Source organism: Protopterus annectens, chromosome 3.part0, assembly GCF_019279795.1.
Source record: "Protopterus annectens isolate FY-2018-M chromosome 3.part0, PAN1.0, whole genome shotgun sequence".
Classification (NCBI taxonomy): Eukaryota; Metazoa; Chordata; order Ceratodontiformes; family Protopteridae; genus Protopterus; species Protopterus annectens.
The window spans coordinates 433,914,136-433,926,260 of record NC_056731.1 but is presented as its reverse complement, the minus strand read 5'-3'; positions in this window follow the sequence as shown (position 1 = coordinate 433,926,260).

Here is a 12,125-nt window from a genome sequence, read left to right as displayed (position 1 = left end):
AATATGCACAGTGCACTAGACAAGTCCTATGTGGAAAGATTGAAACTCATATCACTGTTTACAGTCTCCAATAGGCTAATAAGGGCCAATTTGTGTCTGGCCTACAGGGCAGTCTCCAATCCTGCCCTGATGGAAATGTCATACATTGGCAAAGCAAACTGCACGAGGTTCACTCTTTCAAAGAATAAAAACATAGCCTCTGACATAATAAATCATGTTGGAAAGATAGAAATGTGTCACAGATACTACCCCTTCTCTGGAACAAGCTTCCCATTCATGTAAAGCAAAAGTCTTTCCTGACCATATTCAAGTACAACCTGCATCTTTGGATTATTAATGTTAATTGTAATCCTGATGTTGTGTCCATGTCCCTCATGGATAGAGGCACTTGGTCTTAGATAATATAACACAGGCTCATAACTGTGTGAACTTTGTTCACGTAGATATTTAAAATTGTGAAACTCGTGTTTAATATGGCTAGGCTTTTATGTTCATAGGTTCATAGGTTCATACTAGGCTATCTGCCCTAGGGCATTTACAAGCCTAGCCAGAGTGTGTTTGGCTTTCGCCACCCATTTTAAAATGAATTTTGCTATGCCCTTTTTCGAGGTTAGTATACTGTGCATCTGTCTAACAGTGACACAGAAGTGATACCCGGAGTAAATCTACGATCTCCCATCCACTCATCAAGATTCCTCTTGAAGAGAGTCAATGTCATCTAGAAACATTAGCCTAGTACTGTCCTATGACCCTATGATCTCCAGTTCTATCCTAGGTATAGCTATAGTGCTACTGTACAGCATTATAGATATAACAGTGCATCACATTAGTATTATCACTTGATAGTTTGCATGAACACATATGCATGCATGTCAGGATTTCATGCCAGTATAGCAGTTTTACTGACAATGCCGGGGGGGGGGGCAGTGATCATGTGGCACACGTCTTGAGGTTTGACATGTGCTTATAGAGTGGGCTCCATGCATTATTTGGTATGTGAACAAACTATCACAGTGACAGATTCCTTGTTCATTGATGCACAACTTTGTAGTGCTGTAGTTTCTGTGCACATGTGCATAGTTGATGCATTGTCATCTGTCTCACATACTGCTGTGCCATTCATTATAACACAGCAGTTCTTAATTCAAACATCAGTTGCAGATGCTTCAGAGAATTTATCCATTGCTAATAAGTGTGGCAGATACATGCAATACTCAGCTGTTTGTAGGGAATCTACTCATAATAGTGTGCTGCTTGTAAGTATTGTTATCCTTATGGCTGATACCTATGTAAGCCAGGAATGCTTTAGTCAAGTGTATTACATTTGGCACAGTGAGCTCCCACACATCTTGTTGGCCATACAGAACTATTCTTTGTGATGCATACCTATTAGAAATTGACAGTGGAGACTTCCCTTCAAGGTGTTATACAAGATGCATGTGTGAGACGTCTTTCTTTGTTGCATCCAGTAAATACAGAGATTATTGACAACACTAATGGCATGAGTTTGATTTTTGCAAGTGTGGCTTGCAGCTTATGTGTTATGCTACCTTCTGAAATGGCCAGGACTGCCCATGAATTCAACTCCAGATTTAACACTGTCTGACTTAACCCCTCCAAAACAGTTTATTTTTTGGAAAAGGGGTGGTGAATTTCCCTTATAGAATACTGAAAATCATCATAGTTATATAAATCTGTTCCTACAGAATACATATAATAACTTAAACTCACATATTCTGGCAATGTCACAGATTAATGCTAATTAATAATAATTAATTAATTTTGTTGATATCTTTAAATTGTTCCTGATTGTGTCTGCATCTGACAGGAGTTGCCCATGAGTCTGTTGCCATGTCACCATGACTGGTTGTGAGGTATGCTGACATTCCAGTAATATTCAAGCGAGCCAGTTTGAAGATCTTCACAACACGCATAAACTCTATTCTATATAATATCATTGCTAAATGTCCTCTCCAGTGAGAATGTCAGTGAAGTTTATATCACAACCGTTCATCTCCATTGACATGTAACCTTGTCTGACAGTTAGATATATACTATCATGTGTAGTAATATACATATACTTGCATAGGAGGTATAAACAGCAGTACGTACTGTGCTATCTACATATGTGCTTCATATTATGATAATGACTATCTTGCAAGGCACATAACTTGACATATCCTATCTTGGCTACGTTGTCATATTGTACACGCCAGCTTCCCCTTTCTTCATTCCTATCATTCATGTCTGTGGCCATTTTAATCAGCACACTTTACCTGCCTAGTATATTTATGTTGCATTGTATTTGTCCTTACTGATTCCACCAACAGTTATTATTTCAGTCTGAAAAAACTTGTTGTAGTGTACATTGCAATGAGCTCACTTTTTTATGATGTGTTAATCCTGCAGATGTAGTATTTTCACCCCTGGTAATCATTGTGGCTGTCCGTGCAATCTCATATAGCACCTAGGCAAATGTGTATGCATCTTCATTCTGTGTTTATGCTGCTCTGTATGGTTTTCTGGCCAGCATCACTGTTGCTGGACATAAAACATCACTTGTATTCATGTAAGTGAGATGTGTGACATGTGTATGTGATTACTGAAACCTACACGGGGTTTATTGAATCTCAGGGTTAGTCTAAGCCTTCTATGTATATAACATAAGTACTAAGTAAAAGTAATATGTTGTATTAAAAATGGTATTCATTTTACTGACAGTTATTATAGGTTTAATCATATACACATTCACAATTCCTTAGTTAAGTAGATGGAATTTTAGGTTAGATTAGTATAACTCTAGTCTAATCCTTGTGTCTGTATATGACATAAGTAGTAAGTAAAAGTAAAGAGTTGTATTGAAAATGTTATATATTTTACTGAAAACTGCTATAGGTTTAATTGTATAGTTTAAAGAAGTACATAGGTTGGGGTTGGGAGGGAAAAGCAGAAAAATATATGAAGTGAGATGGAGGGAGAAGAAAATGCCCAGGCAACAGCACTTAACTAATGTTTAGATCAGATGATTGGCAGAGACTTTAACCTTTCATGTCTGATGGGGCAGTAACATTGGTGTACTCATGCAGTGTGCCCAAATACAACTAGGGTCCAGCTCCTAAGGAGTACTGAGGAGTTTTGGGGTGGGGGATGATGGGTAAAAAGTTAAAATGTTGGAAGGTCAATAACCCAATAATGAGAGAACTTGTTTTGAGTAGAATTCAGAGGGAAGGGCTGGATATAGTATGCTTACAAGAACTTAAGTTGCTAAGGATCAAAAAGGGAAGTTGCCTTTGGGGTAGACTGTATCCAGGGTTGGGGGGGAGAAGAGTACAGACATTAGTAAAAGAAAGAGGATATTGATGGCAGAAAGAAAGTAGGGCAGGTACTGTGCAGAAGCATAGCAAAGGGGTGAGGGGGACATGATCTTGAAGTGCAATTCCTGCATTCATCATTCTCTACCAGTATTTTTGAATGCCAGTATAGAAAGGCAGTTTAGTGCATTAGTACTGTGTGTGTGTGTGTGTGTGTGTGTGTGTGTGTGTGTGTGTGTGTGTGTGTGTGTGTATGTGTGTGTTTTCTCTTCAATTGGAGAGCTGAGGAGGTTGAATGCTGGCTCTGGTGGTGTGCAGTAGTGTTTTTGAGGATGGGGAGTAATGGTGGGCTCATACAAGGAAGAATCAGTGACAGGATTCATACTGGTGATAAAAAAAATAGAGTTAAAAAGAACGTTGATTGGGTAATATGGCTGGGGCACCTTAAGGTAGTGCTAGAGTCAGGGTGGGATAGTTCATTTATGAAGGTTGAGAACAAAGTGAAATGTTAGAAGAATTTAAAGAAATGTATGAAAACGATAGGGTCATTTGATTCATGGAGACAAAAGTGGGAGAAATGGTGCGGTTTATGTTTAGTAGACAGGATAGTAAACTGGCAAGAGTGTTAGGTAAGACTGGCAGAATTACGAAACCTTGTGTGAAGTGGAAGCTGAAGACATGAGTGATGGGGGTGTCAAACCATTCCTTAATAAATATGTTATGGAAAGGAGGGCGAGAAAGATTCCATTTACCCAAGCAAGTGCAGCAGACTAGGTCAGCTAGAGAGGCTAGAAATATGGCTGGTGAGGTGGACTAAAGATAGACACTAGCAGAGGAATTAGGAAATGGGATGAAGTTGAGATCACTTGGAGAGCATATGTAATGGGATATGGTGTATGGCAGAATAGGTGTAGTAAGGATAGGATAATGCAGTTACAAAGGAAATTGAGGCAGAAACAGAAATATATGAGGACGAGGAAGTATTAATGGAGGAGGAGATAGCAGTTAAAGTAAAAATGATTAACGAGATAGTGGATAAGTTAGAGGAACTAGAAGTGGAGCAGGAACATGCAGAATTTAAGAGGAGAGGAGAGGAGAGATAGTGGAAAAACAAGTGGGGTTTGACTTGAAATTATTCGGATTGAAATATATAAGGAAGAAGGAATGGATGGCTGGATTAGAGCTGGAGGAACATGTGGGCTGCTCAGAACACAATCATAATGGAGGACTTCAGGAAGCTCTATGAGAAGCTCTATACAAGCCAAGATGTTTTGTAAAGAATCTTTCTGCTGCCTTTGATACCTCTGATGTAACTGAACTACAGTTTGAGAAAAGATGGATTGCTGCCTCCCATAGGTGTGTAAGGGAATGGCTGCTTATACTGATAGAACAAGACACCTTAAAACAGCTTAAAGTGAAGGCTGAAATTGCAGCTGCTTGTAATGAATTATCTGGGTGGTTCTAAGTTTGAACAATGGTTATGTTCTTTAAATATCAAGTTAGAGGAAAACTCTGGTGAAATTATACAACACAAAATCAATAAGTTACAAAGAGACATTAAAGATTATGACTCTGGTTTGGCTTTTAAGAAGGTAGCACATCAGAATGGTACCAGAGGCTTTAAAAATGCTTCTGGGAGATCTAAGAATCACCAAAATGTCTCCTTTGCCTCTACATATGGAACTAATACTTCTGCAGGCTCTAATAATGAAAATACAGACTATCCACCTTTGCCTGCTCCACAACAGCCTAATTACATAAATAATATGTTTCGGGGGTAAGGGAAACAACAGGAAAGACAGCAGAATGGCTACAATCAACAAAACAGTTTTAAACGACGGTATGAAGGTAACAGAGACTTTCAACAGTTCAAACAACAGAATTGTTGTGTCTTTCAGCTTTTCCCGGTTAGGGGTCTCCACAGTGGAACTCCGGTCCGCTAATGATTGGCAGTAGATTTTTACGTGCCAAGTTGCCAGCTCTGATGCACAACCTTCAACGAAGGTACGCCCATTCATGCATGTCTCCACACAGAAGACGCTCTAGCTGAGAATCGAACAGGACAGCGTCTTACTGTGAGGCAACAATGCTACCGCAGCACCATCAAAATAAAAGGACTAAATATTGATTTTAAACATGTTTGCACAGTAGTTAGCAGTATAAAAAGATATGATTTGAATAATTCTATTGGGAATTTATCTGGGGTTGATTTAAGTGAAACTGAAATTTCTGTTTTGAAGTATGGTTTAAAGTTTATACCAACAACTACTACCTAGAGCACATTTTATTAAAGCAGAAGTGTTTAAGTTAATAAGAAAACTGTATCTGGCTAATTATTTTGAATGTAATGGTGAAAGTATGTCAGTTAATGAAGAAAGTGTATCTGCAAGTGAAGATGAGTTGCTGGATTTCTTCTCTTCTGATTATTCATTTGAAACAACTGAAAGTGTTTATCCATATTGCACTTTAAATACTGAAATGGTTACTAATACTAGCACTTTTATACCTGCATTTAACAACCAGGTAATTTTGCAATTTTCGAAGATGCTTAATTTTGCATTAGAGAAAGCTCTGAAAGCTTTTTCTTCTGAGAAGAAAGACATTTTGTATAATATGAGTAAGAATGAATGGTTGTCTTTTTTAAATTTATGTAAAAGATCAGACATAGTTATAAAACCCTCAGATAAAGTTAGAATTATTGTTGTCATGCACTGGAAACAATACCTGAAAATGTGTATGGAACATTTATCTGATGGCCAAATATATAGGGCAGTAAATATTGATGTTTTTTTATCAAGCTATACTGAGTTTTAACGAATTAGTAGCTAAAGGCCTAAGATTGGGCTATTTTACAAGGAAAGGTGCCCTAAATAAATTTAATGTAGAAGGAAGCTCAATGGCTAAGTTCTATTGTCTGCCAAAGACACATAAAAATGTGAGTCCCCCCAGGTAGACCCATAGTAGCAGCGCAGAATTATTTTCTCCATAATATGGGGATCTTTTTACATTCCTATCTTTTGAACTATGTAGTTAAGTTAAATTCTTATATTAAAGACACTTTCCATTTTTTTCGATAAAATAAAGAATGTTAAATGTGATGAAGAGTATTACTGGATAGTTATAGATGTAAAAAGTCTCTATACAAGTATTTCCCATGAGTTATGTATGGAAGCTGTTAGATTTTTTTCTAGATGATAGCCCTGTTAGCAATTATGTGATGGAATTATTATATTTTTGCTTGATGAATATTTTTTTTGAGTTTAATAAGCTCATTTACCATCAAGTACAAAATACTGCCATGGGTGCATCTTTTGCACCCATGTATGCTAACCTGCTTATGGGCCTTTTTGAAGTTGAGTTTTTGTATAGACTGAAATTTTTTAATAGTTATGTTATTTTATATTGTAGATATATAGATGGTTTGATTTTTTTATGTAAGGGGGTGCTGAAATAGCTCCCAGTTTATAAATGATTTAGATGCAAATTGTTTTCAGATAAAATTTGACGGCTTACAGATAGGAAAAGCAGTTAACTATCTAAATGTCACTTTGACTATTAGGAGTGATAATATAGTAACCAACATACACAGAAAGGGAAGTGGAGATTATAATATTTTGGATAGTAGTAGTTGCCATCCACCACATACTTTGAAGGCACTACCTTATAATAAATTATTGAAAGTTGCAGGCTATGTAATGATGAAATGGGTCTAGAAAAGGAAATAATAAAAACATGCATTAACTTCAAGCAAAGGGGTATGATGAAAATGTTATTTTAGATGCCCTTCATAAAATAATATATACCAGCTTACTTCATAATAGACCTTTAGTAAATAAGATAAATAATAATAGAGAATTTAATACTGTGCAGGAGTGTAGAAAGTTTATTTTGTTACTGTATATAATATTCTAAGTGAGAAAATTATTGATGTCATTAGATATTATTGGCTCTATTTAATTAATATGAAAGGGGTAAAAAGTCTGTGTAGAACTGTAAATATCTCTTTTAAGAGAAGTAGAAATATTAAATAAAATAAAGTAAAATAAAAAAACTGGGAGCTGAGGCTGTACCAAAGAACGAAAACATAAAGAAACCTTAGCGTAAAACACTTTAATCAACACTTTTGTCCATAGGACTTCATCAGAAATACAAAAAAAAAATCATGTAAAATCACCATATATATGCTAAAACTTTAATTATTCAATTATTAATTAACCAATCAATCAAAACATTTTTTAAAACAATATTATATAATTAGATTAAATCACCAGTTTCCTATTATTTAAAAACCACTTTATGTTTACCAAATCATTCAAGCCAGGGTAACTATCTGCTCCTAACCTCAACTGCCTTAATGTTTCTTTTCTTTCAACTTTGTTTTTAATGTTACCCTCTCTACCGTCATTCAAAACATGCTCAATAATAGCAAAATAAATTTTTTTATATGAATTACACACTCCTGTATGCCTAAAAAGTGCATTATTAATATCCTTAATCTTAATAGCGTAATAATGCTCTCTTATTCATTTATTAAGACTCCTAGTGGTCATTCCTATATAATATGCGGGGCATCCCAAAAATAATGCTACATATACCACATTATTGGCATTACAACTAAATCTACCAGGTATTTTAATTGTGTAAGATAAATGATCTAAACATATATAAGGCCCTTCATGAATGTACCTACAGCAATTACAATTGTAACATTTGTAGGTACCGTTCTGTCGATCAGACTTGGAGCCAGACTTCGATACACTATCTAATTCCAAAAGATTTTTTTATATTTGCACTTCTCTTATGTACAAAACGAGGGGTTCCACCTAAAGATTCACTTAGTTCACTGTTACCAGCTACAATTTTCCAATTGTTTTTAATAACAGAAATAATACTTCTACTATCCACTGTCATCTCGACAACAAGTCTTGGTACAACTGTCAAACATAAACAATATAAAAAATATAATATAAAATAATATAATTATTAATAATAATAATAATAATAATAATAATAATAATAATAATATTAAAAAAATCAATGAATAAGAGAGCATTATTATGCTATTAAGATTAAGGATATTAATAATGCACTTTTTAGACATACAGGAGTGTGTAATTCATATAAAATGTTTTCTTTTGCTATTATTGAACATGTTTTGCATGATGTTAGAGGGGGTAACATTAAAAACAAAGTTGAAAGAAAAGAAACATTATGGCAGTTGAGGTTAGGAGCAGATAGTAACCCTGGCTTGAACGATTTGGTAAACATAAAGTGTTTTTTAAATAATAGGAAAATGGTGATTTAATCTAATTATATAATATTGTTTTTAAGAAATGTTTTGATTGATTGGTTAATTAATAATTGAATAATTAAAGTTTTAGCATATATATGGTGATTTTACATGAATTATTTGCATTTCTGATGAAGTCCTATGGATGAAAGCATTGATTCAAGTGTTTTATGCTAAGGTTCCTTTGTTTTTTTCATTCTTTGGCACAACCTCAGTTCCCAGTTTTTTTATTTTATTTGTTTAGATTTACTGGTGTGGCTTTGGAGTTGTTTTGAGTTTGTATTTTTGCCTTTGCTGATGGCTTGTGCTCCAAAGGATGTTCTTTTTAATATATCGTTGCATCCAGTTCCTAACAGCCAAGATTCAGCTATGGGTGAATTCTTATCTGTTTTACGAGACTTACAAAAGTCGCTTACTGTGTTAACTAAAAGGTTTCTGCCCGGAGATATCCTATGTTATCTGCATCTCAAAATGTTAACATACCATTAACAAGAACTGGAACATCTACAGAGGTCAATAAAAATATATTGTACAAAGACACTGCTGCAATTTTAAATCTCTCCAGCAACCCATTTGATCAGTATGATGGTACAACAGAACAGGCTTTATTCAATAATAAACTAGCTAGCCAATTATTTGAGCTAGAAAGAGGGTTGAAAAGGTATCAGGCTTTAATTATTGAAAACAATTATTTAGAACATTGTGTTTGTAACAAAACTGTTCCCAAAGGGCTCTGTTTTTTAAATTACCCAATGGTGTCCAACAAGACGAGCCTTTTTGCAAAGAATTAGCTACCTTTTTTAACAATGCTGGGGTAGACTTTTTGAAACTTTTGACTCAGCGGAACAAGGTAACTATAGAATCATTAAAAATTCAGTTGGAATTACTGGACAAGGAAATCAGGAAACAATTACAATATGACACAGAGCATGATGTAAACTATTTAAAAATCGTTGATGTTGTAGATCAACATGAGCGGCTAATTATTCAGAGAAAAATGGGCAAGATAGATTGTGATGTGAAAGAATATAAAAATGGGACAGCTTATGCTATTTATGTTGATAAGAAATCATCAAACACATCACAGTCTAGCTCTAATGGTACCTATAGTGCAGCGGTTAAAAGAGTCACTGTCCCTTTTATTGAAAATCATAAAGGGAGTAATACGTCAAATGTTATGTTTCCTCAAGCTCAGTCAAATGCTAGTTCTTCATCTGGTAACAGCAGGGGCATTTTTTCTAATGGCGAAGTTACCCCTGCTACTCCAAGTTCGAGTTCAAAAACCTCTGTGAACACAGGAGCAGTCAAAAGATTTTTATTGAAACAGACCAGGAGGAGAAGTCACTTTTGCAAGAGAAATTAATTACTGAGACTTTTGTGAGTGACAATGAGACTTTGTATAATTTGACTGATATTGTTTTAACTGATGATGAACGGCGTCTTTTATCATTGGGATTTCATTTTATTCCGAGTCGAAGGGTAAATATAGCTAGTTCATTATTAGAGTTAAAGCTTTATATTAGAAAACTCAGTTTGGTGCATATTATGAAGGATATTAATGTTAAAAAGTATACATAAACCTTCTTTCAATCCCCCTCTGCATACTGCGTTAAAGGTTTTTGAAAATTATTATGACAAAGAAATCAGGTCTGCTTTAAATAACAAACTTAATAGTTATTATTTAATCTCTCCAATGAAGATAAAAAGCTTTTAGTTAATTTTAGCAAAGATCGGCAGTTACGTTGTATGAAAGCAGACAAGGGGGAAGGATTAGTTATAATGCACAATACTGATTATATAACAGCTATGGAGGAAATGTTAAATAATGATGAATACAGTGAAGTCACTTATGATGTTATAAGTAGAAGTTTCAAGTATGTTCAATATTGTTTATATGATCTCCTAATGAATGGAGACTTGTCTGTTGAACTGTATGACTTCTATCAGTAGATAGTCCAAAAGTGGGTATATTTTTCGGTATACCCAAGATACATAAAAATGTGGTCAGTTCTCCTTTTCAGCCCATTGTATCTGCATCTGGAAGTTTAATGAATGGAATTTCTTTGTTTTTGGATTCAGTTTTGAATCCATTTGTTCAGAAATTACCCTCTTATATTAAGGAATCATGGTCCTTTTTGGAAAAGATACGGTTGTTTTCTTTAAGTGAAACATTTTTGGAAATGTGCAATGAAAAATTTTTTATGGCAGTAGTTGATGTTACAGCTTTATATACTTCTACACCTCAAATAGATGGTTTGCAATATGTTACCAATTTTTTGCATAAATACACCATTTTGAGTAATTCCACTATAGTTTTATATAATTCTTTATTAGAATTAATGATGGAAAACAACTTTGTTCTTTTAAACAATAAATATTATAAACAGCTAAAGGGTGTGGTGATGTGGGCCACAGTAGCCTCTGCTTTTGCAGGCCTTGTGATGGGGTGGTGGGAAAAAGAAATACTACCAAGCATTAGTCTTTTTTCTAATGTGATGTATTATTGCAGATTTATTGATGACTTGTTTTTTGTTATTAAGGGACCAATTGGTTTATTTGATTCTTTTATAGAACAATTAAATTCAAGTAGCACCTTCTTAAAATTTGTAGGAGGTGATACAGGTAATAACGTTTGTTACTTAGATGTAGCATTAAATTGGGATTTAGAGAGCAAACTTTTTTTAGCAAAATACATAGAAAGAACACCTATGTTAACAATTATGTGCATTACAATAGCAATCACCCTTTGTTCACGAAGAACAATATTTCAAAGGGCCAGCTCATTAGAGCTTCCCGAATGGTGAGCAATGATGTTGATTTTTGTGGAGAAATAGAATTTATTATTTCTTTATTTTTTGGAGAGATGTTATCCTTTAAATTTACTAAACAAGTTAGTTTTGGAGATCAGATCAAGAAGAGGAACAGATTTTCCACCTATTCTGTTACATGGTCTCATGGTTAAAAACGTCCCACCCCAAACAAATGTTTCAACAGTTGTACCAAGACTTGTTGTTGAGATGGCAGTGGATAGTAGAAGCATTATTTCTGTTGTTAAAAACAACTGGAAAATTGTAGCTGGTAACAGTGAACTATGTGAATCTTTAGGTACGACCCCTCATTTTGTACATAAGAGAAGTGCAAATATAAAAAAATATTTTGGAATTTGATAGTGTATCGAAGTGTGGCCCCAAGTCTGATCGACTGAGCGGTACCTACAAATGTTACAATTGTAATTGCTGTAGGTACATTCATGAAAGGCCTTTTATATGTTTAGATCATTTATCTTACACGATTAAAATACCTGGTAGATTTAGTTGTAATGCCAATAATGTGGTATATGTAGTGTTATGTTCGGGATGCCCGCATATTATATAGAAATGACCACTAGGAGTCTTAATAAACAAATAAGAGAGCATTATTACACTATTAAGATTAAGGATATTAATAATGCTCTTTTTAGACATACAGGAGTGTGTAATTCATATAAAAAAAATTATTTTGCTGTTATTGAACATGTTTTGAAT